Here is a 16231-nt window from a genome sequence, read left to right on the forward strand (position 1 = left end):
GCCTTTAATCCCAGCACTCAGGAGACAGAGGCAGGGAAATCTCTGTGAGTTCGAGGCTAACCTGGTCTACAGAGCTAGTTCCAGGACAGCCAGAGCTGTGACACAAAGAAACCCGGTATCGAAAAACCAGAAAAAAAGAAAGAAAAGAAAAAAAGACCAGGAATTCCTTAATTTCAGATTACTTGCTTTTAAATTTGGAAAGTGGTTCTCCATGAAGAGATACCTCTTGCCTTGAAGAAGTTGGAAGTGAAAAGAGAGGAGATATGTAGGAGACATGTAGATTTGAGAGTCAACAGAGCCCTAAGAGTTGGCATCAGGAGGTCTAGTGTATATATACACACACATACACATGCTCACACACGCGTGCATGCATGCATGCAGGTACACACATGGACACACACCCATATTTTCACTTCTCTTCTTTTGTATTCTTACTACCAAAACATTGTTTAGAAATGAGAAAATCTCACTTGTTCACCCAGTCTCATACTCAGAGCAGTCTGTTTGATTTGAAAAACTCTTCCCCAGGTCTTTGACTAGAATAGACAAAGAAACAGCCAAGCTAGGGCAAAGAGCAATGTTTTATTCTTCCATTTTATAATGTCTCATCACTAGTCTCCAAGGTCATAATTTTTGCTGGATGAGTGTGGTGGGATACAAATGTAAGCAATATTCCGAACTTGCATTCACAAAACTTCTGTCTTTGAACCTACTGATGAATTAGTTCTTGTTCAAACAAAGAAGGTTAATTACAGTAGTCACCGCCCCTCCCCCCATGCTATCTCTTTGAATTATAGTAAAATTCACTAATTTTATCAACTCTGTGGCATTTTTGGCGAAAGAGACACCGAAATAACACAATGATGGGTGTTGGTACACATACTTGTGTGTCTGGCTCCGTATCTCAGCAGCTCCCATGATAGTTTGGTGTCAAAAGTTAGCATTTGCAAAGGGGGAAAATGGGTCCTCACAGAAGGGAGTGCTGTCCTTACTGCTGAGAGAATGCAGTCTTAATTAGGTAAACAAAGAGGTTTTTCATTACATTGTAAACACATTTCACAAAGAGACCCCCTTTAAGTTTCGTTTTAAAGAAACTGGAAATATTGAGAAAGTTAATTGGAGGTCACTCAAATGACAATTAATGAGCAGACACAATTATCTCCTAGCTAGTATGTGGCTTGAGGATTTTTTTTTTTTATCTTTCACTTGTGGCCTTATTTTAAAACGTTTCGAATGCCAACCCAAGTAGGAGCAGACACGATATTAAATGACAGATTTCTCTATTTATATTTAAATAACCGTCTGCATGAAATTATGCACAAATCATGGAATAATTCCTAGCAGAAATTACTGTTTATGAAATAAAAAAGTGTCTGAGAGATGGGGTGCTTGTCATATTAAATTGCCCATTTCCAGGACATCATGTGCGTTCGCATAATGCAGAGACCAATACAAATCGCTCACAATGTTAATGAAGATGGATGGGGAGGATCGAAAAGCACTCATCTACAAGTACCAGGGGAAGGAAGAGTGGCCATGTTCCCAATCTCTACCTACTTTATTTATTTATTTAGTTAGTTAGTTAGTTTCAATAATAGCCAATTGTACAATGGCAACTTTAATAGGACAGCTCTTGGTAAGGCTTTGCCATGGGTTTTCATTTTGAGTTTTAAGTATGGCCATCCCCCTGCCCCATTTGGGTTGAAAACAGAGCATGTGAAGTTGGGAGGTTTAGAGATAAAGCTAAGGAAAAGGAACCTTAGTCCACGAAAGACTATGCATACAATGGACTATTTCAATTTAAAAATAGTAAAATAGTTCTTTGTCCTGAAAAGACTCTCTTGCCAAGTTAAGGCAGACCACCTTTTCTCCCCACCTCCAACAGACCATCTGCCCTTTGGAGCTCAGCCAAGCAGCAGCTGGAGTTGGATCCATAATGAATAGGATGTGCTCTGAGGACAGATACATTTAGACCAGAATTACAGGATGGAGACTTCTCACGGTCTATCATAGCACGTCATTCTGCCTAAACTCCAAGTGCCAGTCAGCACTTGGGAGGCACTGAGGAAGTACTTGTACCCATGAGTAAAAGCAGGTGAGCTGGGGATCTGAGGTCCCCTCATCACGGATCCACTGGCACCATTCCACCAGACCCTCAGTCATCCAGACTCAGTGACATCACTGTACCCTTACTGATGTCCTTTCGAACTAATGTTCAAGTCTACGTTTCCCACATTCCTCAAAAGGGTAACATACAGACACAAAGCCACCACAACCATATCTTCAAAGGCTAGCCTTCCTCAAGTCCCGTTACACCTCCTTCTCCTGGAGTTCCCCTCACTCTACAACCTGTGTTTGCTAACTGTTAAGTTCATTTGTCCAGCAAATGTTTATTGTGGATAAATATTTATATGCTAGATACTGGGACACTGCTGTGAACAGGATAAACATTATCCATACTGTCCCAAACCTGACAGACTCATGAGTCAACACACAAGGATGCTTAAGGAAATCAGAGGGAATCCCTGGAAAAACAAATATCCAAATCAAGGTCTGAACTGATTGAGCATCTACTTCGTGAAAGACAGAGCACCCTTAGGGGTGGGTGGTAAAAACACCTGCCAGTCAGTGTCATTAGCTATCAGTGAGGTGCAAACAGTAGGTAGATATGATTGATGCTGGCAAGTGAGAGCAATTAGCTCCCAGGAGGATGAACCTCCTGAGGATGCATCTCCGGAGGGGGACACAGGACTTTACAAACACAATGACTTAGAGGTAATTTTCAAGAGTGATGAACAGAAAGAATCAAAAGCCAGGCAGCCCAATGAATAGGAACAGGCAGCAGGGGTAAGAAACTGCAGTGTGTCTGAGGAGCAGAAATGGGCACACTTGCGCTTGCCTGGAGTCAGGGAGTACAGGGAACAACTGTCCTCCCTTGTGCAAGACCCATTGCCTTCTGGGTCCTCTGGGAGTAGGGTACACATACTCAGGAAGCCCATGAGACTTGGGTGTTCTGTTTCTCACACATCATCCCACAGTGATCACTTCAGTTACTCCCGAGTCCCCTGCCCAAGAACTCAGGTTCTTTAAATAATTGCTACTATTATTATTATTTACACTTTATGTATTTGCACATCTGGGTATGAGTGTGTACATGCAGGAGTGAATGTGAATGTGAGAGAAGTTGCCTGCAAAAACCAAAAGAGGGCATCAAATTCCGTGAAGATGGAGTCACAGGCAGTTATGTGTTGCCCATTGTGGGTGCTGGGAACCAAACTCCAGTTCTCTGCAAGAGCAGGATGTGTTCTTTGCCACTGAGCCATCTCACCAGCTCCCAAAGTTAGGTTCTTGATGAAGCCCTGGGGCACAGACTACACAGCCTTGCAGAAGAGCTTGACTGATGCACTGGGCACTCACTCTGTTCCAGTCTGTGTTCAGAGACAGAGTTGCACAGAACCCATATTCATGCAGCCAGTGCCTGAACAGAGGGGATCTTCAAGAATTGTTCACAGCACAATATGTAAGTTGTTTAAATCTGTTTTTTTGTTTTGTTCAACAAGGTACACAGGGAATATGGAAGAGAGAGAGAAAAGCACATTGTCTTCAAAATGTTCATAGTTAAAAGATGCCTAGAAACTGTTATCAAAAAGAAAGTCAGTAGCCAATATGTGTTCAGACACTGAGGTCTTAGAAAAGACCCACGGGAACTATTTCCATGACGTGATAGGATGGGGACAGAGGCAAGTAGGTGAGCCACATGGGAATTCATCGCTGATTTCTCAGTGGACCTTGCCTTGTCTAACACTACCTTGTCTACTTTATACCCAGCACACAGTACCCATTCAATGAACAGTTGATAAGTCAAGATGAAGAGATCAAGGGGGGAAATCAACCATTACTAGCAAGTGTGCTATGGACTTGGAGAGCAAATGAAGAGACTCACAGGAGAGAGGAACCTAGGTCACCTGAGATCAGAGACACGGTGGGTAGGGGAAGGCTACCCAAAGATGTTTCATGGGTATTGAAGAGCAAACAGTAACCACAGAGACAAATGAGTCAGGAGGATGCAAGGGTTCATGGATGGGATGAAGAGGGCATTCCAGGGTAACAAAGAACCAGCTGCAAAGGCTGAGACAGAGTGGGTTTAGAAACTATAGGACTCATGTACAGGTGGAAATTTATCTACTTGATTATAAATTGGTAAATATAGCCCACCATGCGGCCATGCTCAGAGCCTTGGCTCCCAGTCCACATAATCCACAAGATCTAGCCTCCAGCGAATATTTATTAAACACCACCTGCCTTCACCCTCCCTGCACTCCTTCTTCCTTAGAATGGGTAAGCTCTTTCATTTTAATAGAGGCCAGGGATGGAGTTTCAAAACTCATTTCCGACTACGTCAACTTCTCCACTTACAGCCTTTCTCTGGTCTCCTTTGTCTGAAAGTCCAACCTTAGGCTGCCGAGCATCACACTCAACGTAACCCCTTTCTGTTCCACCACACTGGACAGCACACATGAGTCTGACCAGCGTGTATGTTCTGTTTCAGAGAGAAGTGGGGGGGGACTCGGGGGATGGGTGGCTGCTGTCTGTTGGCCACGTAGGAGACTTGTATGCCCATGAAAATTATCACCCAGGGAAAAAGTTCCCAAGGAGTTCAGCGTCCTTGCAGGAAAGCTCTTTCATCCTGCAGTCATATGGAGAGCCCAGGACGATGAACACTGTCCTCCGTGGGCACATGTGTGATGGGAAAGAGTGAAAGACTTGGTAGAGGCAAAAGACAGGAAGCAACAGCCACACTATAGGCTACAGCCTGACAAAACGAAGCTTTAGTTGGGGGAAGTGACAGAAAAGGATGCCTGCCCTGACAGAAACATCCTAAAGGGATTCAAAAGGGAAGCTAGATGTTTAAAGAATGGGTGTCCGGATACTATGCCTAGACCCAAAGAGGTCTCTTTCCATTTTTTAGTTCTGTTCTCTGCTCTCAGGCACACTGTAACAGGTCAGCTGTCACCCAGAGGAACTCGTCTCTTGGGGTACGCAGAAGTGTTTGAGCCAACCCAAATCCAGTTTTTTATCAAAATTTGTTCCAAAAGCCCAGAAAAAGTGACTTTACCGGGCACCTGGGTCCACGTAGCCAATCAGAGGAGAGCAATGTGAGTGACACAAATCTAGTCAGCTAATAACAAGCCTGTGGCAGGAGGTACATTTTATGTAAGAGTGGGGCTGTGGGGAAAAGAGGCAGCTCTGGTGTGGACGAGTCTCCTGGCATCTGACGACAAAATGGCTTGAGGCTCCGTCATTGTTTAGAAGTCATTCCTCACATTCCTTGTTGACTGTCAGCACAGGGAGTTGTGGACTGTCACTTTAGCTGTTAATGGGACTAAACACTTACGCCAACAGATTAAGCCTTGCCGAAACATTAAGAAAATTGGCCCAAACAGAATTTGGATGGATGCTGGTTTAACAGCTGTTTCTTCAGGGGCGGGTGGGGGAGAGGTGATTATCCTTGGACAATTAAAAAGACTCTGTGTGTGTGTGTGTGTGTGTGTGTGTGTGTGTGTGTGTGTGTGTGTGTGTGTGTAATAAAGACAACAGTGTGAGAGTCATTGGGTAGATTGGCTGTAAAGGAAAGGGACTGTTTAAAAAGGAAAGGATGACATTTAATCAGTACCATTTTCCTGATCACACAGAGCAGAGCTAAGATTCTCTGAAATTAAAAGTAGTGGAAGTATTAACCAAGGCACACCACGCACATTTAAAAGTTCCGATGAGTTTCTGGGAGAAATGAAAACTGGCTGGGTCTGTCATTGCAAAGGATCGTCCAGAAGCCTGGATGGTATGGAAGGTGGACACACTTTTCTTTGTTCCTTTAGTGATGTCTAAGACACGCCAAACCTATTTCTGGTACAGAAAAGGAACTATGCTTTGACTGTGGATGCATTTAATTTCAAAATCAGTTTTTCGGCTCCTTTCACGTAAATCTATGTGTCTTCACCCGATGTGTCTTCTGGAGCAAGGATTGTTTCGTTTTTGGAGACAGGGTTTCTCTGTGTAGCTCTGAGGGTTCTGGAACTTGCTATGTAGACCAGGCTATCCTCGAACTTACAGGGAGCCATCTGCCTCTGCCAACCAAGTACTATGTTCAAAGGCATGTGCCACTACCGCCAGCTTCGAGCAAGGAATTTTAAGATGGCCTTTTATGACTCATTTCCTAACGTGAATCGAGAACAATTAAATGTTCCACTTCACTTCCAAGCCTCAGGCTTGGGAAAGGGATTCCCTTTGAGAATTCTAGAGCATACCTTTGATCACAGCAGAGGCAGAGGCAGGCAGATCTCTATGAGTTTGAGGCCAGCCTGGTCTACAGAGTGAGTTCCAGGACAGCCAGGGCTACGTACTAAGATCCTGTCTTTAAAAACAAACACAAAGAAAAAGAATTCTAGAAGACTAATTCATTCCTGCTGCTGTAATAATTATATACATATTAAACATTTCCTAGTAATCCTACTCAGATGGGTCAAAATTGAGAGGAGAGTTCATTCTGAATTTAGAAATTAAAATTTTGAAAGTCGTTCTCGGGGCATATGTGGCATTCATTTGCTAGAAAACAGTAGAAGGAATGATGAGTTGCTATGTTACTGTCTCACTGAACCTCCCCAGGCTTCCTTCCACAACCAAGAGCTTATTCCATACGTTATAGCATAAACTTCAAAACTCCTTTTTGTTGGAATCTTTTGCAGAAGTTCTGGAAAGAGAGCAAAGAACAGAACATGGTGGGGGCAGGTATGTCGTCCCAGATACTTCAGAGGTGGAGGCATAAGGATCACTACAGGTCATGAGTTCAAGGCCAACCTGAACAACATAGCAAGACTCCAGTGTATGTCAAGGAAGAGGGAAGGGGGAAGGAAAGAAAATGAGAGAGCGAGAGAATGAGAGTTTTCTAAATGCTAATGTTCAGAGAGGTGCTGATTTCTGTGATTCTAATATCTCCAGAAACTTCCAACTGGACTTTGATTAACCATGGTAATAACTAGGGTGTTTCCTTTTAGCTTTTCTTCTAATGTCATGTTACCAGAACTAGAAAGACATGCTCATAACATTTGCTTTTCATCTGGATCAAGAAGGCAATGCTAAGCAAAAAAAAAAAAAAAAAAAAAAAAAAAAAGTATTTGGTGCGTATAGGATTGAAGTGATGATAATCAGAGACCCTGGTAATTGAAGCTTTTGGGGAGGGAGAGACCCTTTCTTCTGGATCCTTCAGTCTGTTTAATAGGATAAAATTAGCTTGAGTGGCTTGGTGTTTGAAGAGGATGTGATGTAATTGGAAGTGCCTCCCGGGTTTGCTGCTGGACAAAGCAATCAGGTGGAGACAGGGAAGGGCATGGGAAGCTCTGAAGTACCAATCGGCTTCCGCCGTCCTAATTAGCCTAAATTAGCCATGCCAGTTTTCTGCTTGCTTTTGAATTTCTCTGCTAATGCTACTTTCAGGGCTGAAAGGAGACAAAATATGAAATGCCCACCACGTTCCTATGGAATAGATGAACAGTGAAGCCTACAACGGGAGACCAGCTTTTATTGCTGAACCCTTAAAACGTGAGAGGCTCCCTGGGGATGCAATGGCGGAGGGCCCTGCCAAGGTGGATGCCACCACTTCTGTGGTGAAGAAAGTTGGCAAAGCATCCTGCAGAAGTGAATTATCCTGAGGATTTCCCACACATCCCTTCCAAGCCTCACCTAAGGGGACCGCAGTGGGCCATGACATTTGTGGAAAAGTAGAGTGTGGCCCTTTCCCAGCAATCCTGCCTTTTCCCAGATGAATTTCAAAGCTGGGGGGAGGGGATGCAATTGTTCAATGTATGGAAGCAACTGACCGTTTTTAAGTTTTCACCCTTATCCCAATTATCCCACTTTAACACTACAAACACATCTAAGGCAGTTTGCACGGGTCCATTTTAATTCACAGGATTTGGGTAGAAACAAAATCTCAATCTAAAAGTCACAGATTCTTGTCTTCCTAGTTGACCATGAGTGAGACTGCATAGAATGATGTACAGGCCAAAATAAAATGACACAAATGAAATAAATTTGTCATTTTCTATAAGGAGGCCCCTAACAAAAGGCACAGTGTTCTCTCCAAGTCCCTTGTCAGGTCCTTGTAGACAGACCTGCAGTGACCCTGGTGGAACTCCTCTGAGGGGGGAAATGCTGCTGGGGTTTTAGTTGAATTGTTTTCAACATTACTTATTTATTGTGCATGTGTGTGAGTGTGTGTGTGTACATATGTTGACATGGGTACCATGTGTGTGTGTGTGTGTACATATGTTGACATGGGTACCGTGTGTGAGTGTGTGTGTACATACGTCGATGTGTATACCATGTGTGAGTGTGTGTGTACATATGTTGGCATGTGTACCATGTGTGTGAGTGTGTGTGTACGTATGTTGACATGGGTACCATGTGTGTGAGTGTGTGTGTACATATGTCAATGTGTATACCGTGTGTGAGTGTGTGTGTACATATTTTGACTTGGGTACCATGTGTGTGAGTGTGTGTGTACATATGTTGGCGTGTGTACCATGTGTGCGAGTGTGTGTGTGTGTAGCTAGAGTTTTCCTGCCTGGCCCACAGTCAGGACAAATCTCTGACACCCACCAGTCCCACAGCCGCTCAGACCCAACCAAGTAAACATAGAGACTTATATTGCTTACAAACTGTCTGGCCGTGGCAGGCTTCTTGCTAACTGTTCTTATATCTTAAATTAATCCATTTCTATACCTTGCCACATGGCTCGTGGCTTACTGGCATCTTCACATGCTGCTAGTCATGGCAGCGGCTGGCAGTGTCTCTCTGACTCAGTCTTCCACTTCCCAGAATTCTCTTCTCTGCTTGTCCCGCCTATCCTTCCTGCCTGGCTACTGGCCAATCAGTGTTTTATTTACTAACCAATCAGAGCAACATATTTGACATACAGAACATCCCACAGCATATGTGTGTACGTATGTTGACGTGTGTACCATGGCACATGCGTGAAGGTCAAAAGACAGCTTGAAGCAGTTGATTCTCTCCTTCCGTCACATGAGTCCCAGGGACTGAACTCAGGTCACCAGGCTTGGCAACAACCCCTGTCACCCACTGAACCATCTTACCAGACCTAAGGTTTTCAGGAAGCCAGACGTGGGCTGGGGAGTAACTTAGTGGTCTGGCACTTCTCTAGGATGGGTGAGGCCCTGGGTTCAATCCCAAGCACTGAAAATAGTTTAAACATAAAGCCAAGCTTTTCAGATGAATACTAGACACATCCATCAACAACGATCAATTATACCTCGTCTTATTTATTTTTTGCACAACAAGTCTAAGTTGCTAATAAGCCAGGCAGTGTGAACAGTTCAGGCCTGGGGTCTGCAGAGGACACCAACAATCCTGTGATTAAACTCAAATATCACATGTTTTCTGTCATATGTGAAATCTAGATCTGAATCTAAGTATGTGTACATATTTATATAGAGAGAGACCGTGAACACCGAGGGGGGGATTCTGTGAGGAAGAGGGGTGTGTGTGTGTGTGTGAGAGAGAGAGAGAGAGGGAGGGGGAGGGAGAAATAACAGGGGAGAAGAAAGACAAAATTCCGCACGTCAGGAGCCGGTAAGACGATAAAATCATAGGCCATGCTTACCTGGTGGCCTGAGATGGACCCCTGACACACACAAAATACTGGCTGTGGCAGCTCAACTCTGTAATCCCCGCACTTCTCGGGGAGGATGAGAGACAGAGGTCCAGAAGTTGCTAAGAAGCTCATTTAGTGCAGGAGCAGAGACAAGAGACACTACCTCAGTGGACGGAGAGAACTGACTCCTAAGAGGTCCCACACGCCTGCCCTGATAAGTGTGTACCAGCTGAGCCTCTCTCTCTCTCTCTCTCTCTCACACACACACACACACACACACACACACGCACACGCACACGCACACGCACACACACACACACACACACACTAATTAATTAATTGATCATATTTGGAATCTAGATTTAACACATGCACACAGACTCACACCATATGAACACAAAAGAGACTCTGGGAAGAAGAGGGTCACGGAGTGGAAAGAGAATGGAAGAGGGCTGTGAAGACAGTGAGCTACACAGACGCAGGTTTGGGAAGTCTTGAAACCTATACAATTTAGGGCAAAGAAGGCACAGTTACAGAATTCGTCACCTGTCTCTGAGGCCATTGGCAGACACTCAGTAGACTGCAAACTCTGGCAAGTTTGCCCGTGGCCAAGGCAGCTCAGTAGCCCTGCTGGTTCATCTCTCTACTTTCCTTCCAGGGCTGAGATTTGACCGACTGTTAAATCCCCCATGAGCCCTTCAGAGCACAGACTTCATGATTTCAAAATATTATTGAGCAACGTGCTTTAATAGCTCACGGAGCAACCAGGAACACTTGAATCAGCTGCATAATAGGTAGAGTTTGTGTTTGAAACATCTGAAAACTCGTCACAAGGGGCTGGGTGATGCTCAGAGGGCAGGGAGGCTACACCACAGGGTGTTTTACCATTTGCTATGGTGCAACCCTGCACACAAGTCCTGGTTTGCTACAGAGCCTTAGGCTGTTTCCAGGGTCCCTCATCCAAGGACACCCAGCTCTTAGCAATAGGGAATAGAATGCTTCCAGTTGAGAAATTGTGTGTTTATAAAATGCACGGAAGCTATGTGGTTAGTTAAGATCACATGTTATTCTGAATGACTCAATCTTTGTCAGACTTCGGTTGAGGGGATGAATTTTATTCTGTCCACAGTTGTAAAGTTGGACGGCGCCACCTCTTTACCACCAGCCTACCCATCTTGATTCAGCAGCAGGCGATACAGGACTTGGCTTTCTGTGACATAGCTCCTTCAACGCCCAGTGGAATCATTTTACTCCTGTTTACATCTGGTACAGTGCAACCTTAGTATTATCGGGCAACTCAACCCCCCCCCCCATGCAAGCTTTAGAATAATAATTGTTGGATGATTCACTTTGAGTGTCAGTAGTGGAATTTGATCTGAGGTTCCTGCACACCTCTTATGAGACATATATGCATTCAGCCTTCACTTTCAAAAGTCCTGTGTTAATGTTCTCCATTTCTTCAAGGCTACCAGAAGGATTTCTCCCATGTCTGATATAAGCTCTGGATATGTGTCCTGGACTGGTCCCGCCATTCAGTGCAGTGATATTGCCTTGGTTCCCTCCTGTCTCCCGTTTACTCTCATCCCAGGAATTTCCTACTGCAGTGTTCCAAACATTAGTAGCTCACTACTCTGTTTCTCTGCCCCTTATTTCCTCATGGCCCACGTGATGGTTGTCAGAACATTATAAACTGCCACGCAGTTAGATTTAAACACAGCTCTGGACATACAAGAAAAACACAATCAACATTCGTTTTTGTTAGCAGTGACATTATTTATAACATGGATAAGACCTCTATGAATTGTAACAAAAAATTCTAAACCTAAAAAAAAATTAATTTGAGAATTCATGGCTCCAAAATTTGAGAGATAAAAACAAAATGCCATGCCAGTGATTAGGAACCCATACAAATAAACATTGGTCACTGCTCCATCACCACTGGCATTTAAAATCCACTCAAAATCACATCATCCCAGCTCAGGGGTCACCCAAACAGTAATTGAAAACCACATTCTGTGGTTTCCCCTTGTGTAAACTGCTGTTTGCCCCAGGCTATTTTCAAAGCTGTAAGTAAATGGTGAAGGACACTGTCAGAAGTGTGTGTGTTCAAGAGGCAGGATAATCCAGAAAGCTTGACAGTGATGAAGGTTTCACAGCCAAAAAAACAAAATCCTGTGGCAAGGTTTGCAGCTTTCGATCCCTCACCGGTGGTAACATCGCTCACTTCCTCAACCTGAACTCACATGGAAGAAACATGTTTCTTTTCATACATGTATCCACCTCCCTCACAGCCAGAAATGTCTCCCTTTAGACCCCATGGGGCAGAAGCTCTGTGTGTGTGGGGGGGGACCTAAACTGACTCCTCTCTTCCTCACACCCCACACAGGGCCCACTCTGCGAATGGGCATCTCCTGGAGGGGCATCACCAGTCCATGCCATCAGCCCGTGCACACAGAAACAGGCTCCAGGAGAGCAATACAGACTTTTTGCAAAGCTGTCGAATAAATTTGCAGCTTTCTGTCTCTGTTTTCAAATTTATCTCCTATTCATTTAAACCCTGGAGACTGGTGGGCAACACTGTACCAGTGTAGAGAAATTCCTTTTGTGAATGCTGCTGGTGTCTGCTCTTTACATGTAGAGGTGAGATGTGAGCCACTTAACAATGACCAGATGCGTGTGGCTAATGATGTGAGTGAGCAGGTACAGCTGACCAGGACCGGCCCACAACCAGTGCTGCAGCTCACACTTCTCCTTACCCTTAGGAGACTGACCTTGAATTGGGAATTTGGCTCTGATGATGACACAAAGACACGAGTCATGTGATTTCCCTGGCATTGCCCTGTTTTAAGCTCTGCAGCAGTTGCCAATGGGTTGTCTCGCGTTTTCTGGCTTGTTGGTGGGTTGGTTGTCCTTCCTTATTTCAGAAGGGATCCCTGGAACACAGGAGCCTTGTCTGTGTGGCTCCTCACTGTAGTCGTACGGTCGGTTGACATACCCTGACTCCTGTGGAGTTTTCCACGAGTGTGCTGACTGAACTATTGCCTGTGCTCCAGAGAACCGTGTGGTCAAACAGTGCTCAAGGGAACAGAGACATGGAGTTCAGGAGTAGGTGAGTTTGTTTTGTTTCCGCAGTTAAAGAGGAGGAGCTGTCCGCAGTGGTTTACATCAGCGATCCTGTCAGGAGGCTGAGGCAGGAGTATTGCCATGAGTTCAAGGCCAACGTGGGCTACAGGGTGAGATCCTGGTCCAGACAGAGATACATAGATAGAAGGGGGTGGGGGTAGTGGGTAGCCGTTCCAGCTTTGATCTGGAAGTTCCAACCCCCATTGAGGCTTCAGTAACTGTTGCGTACAAGGCCAGGTGAGAGAGGACACTGAAGACCGAGATCCAGAAGGGCGGGCTCTCTTGGTTCCTGGACCCTGGACTCTGGAGGTAGACCTAGCAGAGTTCTCCAGAGAACACCGCCAGACTGTGCTACACCTTTCCCAGACCCTGCAACCACCTATCCCTTCATTTGTAAGTTACCCCACAAAATAAACCTCCCTTTTAACTACGTGGAGTGGCCTTAATAATTTCACCAATGGGAGGGGAGGAGAGAAAAAGGAGGAGAAGGGAGAGAGGGAGTTCCCATATGCCCCAGTTTCCAGAACAAAAAGATAACTGGGCTGGGGAGATGACTATGTGGTTAGAGCACTCGCCACAAAAGCAAGAGGCCTGGAGTTTGGATCTCCAGAAGCCAAGTAAATGTCAGGTGAGTGCCACAGCTCGCCTGTAATTTACAGCCTGGGAAGGCAGAGGCCGGAGCCCAAGAGTTAGCTGGCTAATGAAACGAGCCATAGGGGTGAGCTCTGGGTTTGATTGAGGACCCTGCCTCAAAAGTAAATATAAAAAAGTGAGGCAGGGAGCAATTAAAGAAGATTCCCGACATCACCCTGGACCTTCACACGTGCACATCAAAAGAAAATATAAAGCTTCAAAATTCATATTTTTTTATTTAAATTTCCTACACCTTCAGTGTGTGCTGTATTTCTTTATCTGCTGTGACTGAAAGAATGATTAGTAAGTCTTTTTTTTTTTTCTTTGCGACAGGGTTTCTCTGTGTAACAACAGCCCTGGCTGTCCTGGAACTCACTTTATAGGCCAGACTCATAGAGATCCACCTGCCTCTGCCTCCCAAGTGCTGGGACTAAAGGCATGTGACAACACACCTCGCTGTGGTTTCCAAATCTTAACAAGCAAGTGTTTTTATAGAAATATGGAAACAGAAACTGCATGAAATTCAACAATTTCTTAATGCTGTCCACATGCATATTTTACCACAATAACAACTGAATTAAAGTAAAATAAAATGTTTGTGTGTTTTCAGAGACTAGGACTTACTCTATAGTCCTAGCTGGCCTGGAACTCACTATACAGGTCAGGCTGACCTTGAACGCTGAGATCTGCCTTGCTTCCTGAGTGCTAGGATTAAAGGGAAAGTGTGCACCACCATGTCAGGCTCAAATATAAACTTTCTAAGTTCTGGGGATAGACATTGGAAATAGTGGCACAATGATGTGTTCACATTTAATAACACTCACAGCTTGTTAAAATGGTAAGTTCTGTTAGGTATATTGTACAGAAATTTAAAAATTAGTTTAAAGGGGCTGGAGAAATGACTCAGCTGTTGAGAGGACCCATGGCTCCTTCAGAGGGCACCCATGTTATTGGCTCACAACTGCCTATAACACCAGCTCCAGGGGATCTGATGCCTTCCTTTGGGTCCCAAGGGCACTGACAGACTTGTGTGCACACACATACACACAGGCACACACACATAATTTGTACAGTGTATCTTTAGGACAAGTGAGGGACTGAATTTTCAGTTACTCCATTTAATTTATTCTTTGTTGATTTGTGTTTGAATCTGAATGGCCACATGTGCTTAGCAGGTACTGTTATAAACAGCACACAGCAAAGTGCTCCGGAAACTTCAGGATGCAGTTTGAGATGTTCCTTTGGATAAATTTTTCTTTTTTTTTCCCCCATAACTTCTTATGAAAGTGTCGGCAGACTGTCAGTAGGGCTGCTGGGGTAGTGACCGGCACACCCATTGCCTACAGCTGGCAGCTGTGAATGCTCACCTTATTGTCACAGTTAATACTTGAGGCCAAACCGGGAAACCAGAAAGTTACACATTTACCGCTGGACTCCAAACTAGTCCACTAACCCTGACTTCCCTATTACTAATTAGTTAATTTTTTCATATTTTTAAGCAATTGAACCAAAAATGCCAACAATGTAATGACAGACATCTGTTAATAGAATTTATAAAGTGACCTCAGATGCCAGGGAAGGTTGCTTCCCAGTAGGGTAAGACCTCTTTGTTACTTGATTATTGAGAGTATAAGTCACCAACCAAGCTGGGTATGGTGGCAGCAGGACTTCAGTCCCAGCACTAGAGAGGCAGAGGCAAGCAGATCTCTGTGAGTTCAAAGCCAGCCTGCTCTACATAGTGAGTTCCAGGACACCCAAGGCTACATGGTAAGACTGTGTCTCAAACAGATAGATAGGTAGGTAAATAGATGGATAGATAGATAGATAGATAGATAGATAGATAGAAGAAAGTTACCCATCATTGTATATGTGAGGCCTCAAATGAGAAACAGCTATGATCCAGAAAGTGTGGCCAAGATGCCAGATTAACTATTTATTTATTTATTTATTTATTTATTTATTTATTTATTTATTTTGGATTTTTCAAGACAGGGTTTCTCTGTGTAGCTTTAGAGCCTATCCTGGAACTCACTTTGTAGACCAAGCTGGCCTTGAACTCGCAGAGAGAGATCCACCTGCCTCAGCCTCCTGAGTGTTTCCTGGGTTCATTGCAACATTGCAATTAGGCATAGGAAAGAGAAATTTGGAGTGAGTGTCGAGGGAGGAAAACAATTCAGAATTATATGCTTCACCTCAGAGGCTAAGAGAAATCCAAGCTATGGAGTGCATTAAGAAGACTGGTATTATAAGACTCCAAAGCTGCCAGTTCCTAGTTCTTGGCAAAATCTAATTTTTCCTCAAATAAAAATAAGATGCAGAATGAGCAGGGAAGAGATAGTCACGGACAATAGCAAATCAGGGTTCAGCTTCCAGCTTAGGTGCACTAAACTGTAAATAGATCAAGGTTTTGCGGTTACGGAAGCTACCTGGTAGGAGTCGGCAACACTACTTTATTGTGTGCCTTCCTTGTTGATTCTGACGAGAGTGGGCTTCTTGAATGTCCAACCGTAACTCATCAAGCAAAGATGACAAACTTTAAGTACCACATGTATTCTTTTTAACTTCTCAAACAACCGCTCCACGTAAGTTCAAATAGACGAGTATTCTGGGGAGTGTCAATTCTATTCAGTCTGAAGCCAAATACAACAGAAGGGGAAAAATGGACTGCACCTTTTGTATTTTCATACATTTTAATGACCGGTTTCTATTGATTGATGTGCTTTTTTGTAAGTTAAGGGGGGGGAAAATCAGACATCACATTGCCTGTTTCCTGACAACGGAAAGTTACGTTGATTGCACCTCACAAAT

The sequence above is a fragment of the Peromyscus californicus genome, unplaced genomic scaffold (assembly GCF_007827085.1).
Source record: "Peromyscus californicus insignis strain IS unplaced genomic scaffold, ASM782708v3 Scaffold_12__1_contigs__length_115047231, whole genome shotgun sequence".
Classification (NCBI taxonomy): Eukaryota; Metazoa; Chordata; class Mammalia; order Rodentia; family Cricetidae; genus Peromyscus; species Peromyscus californicus.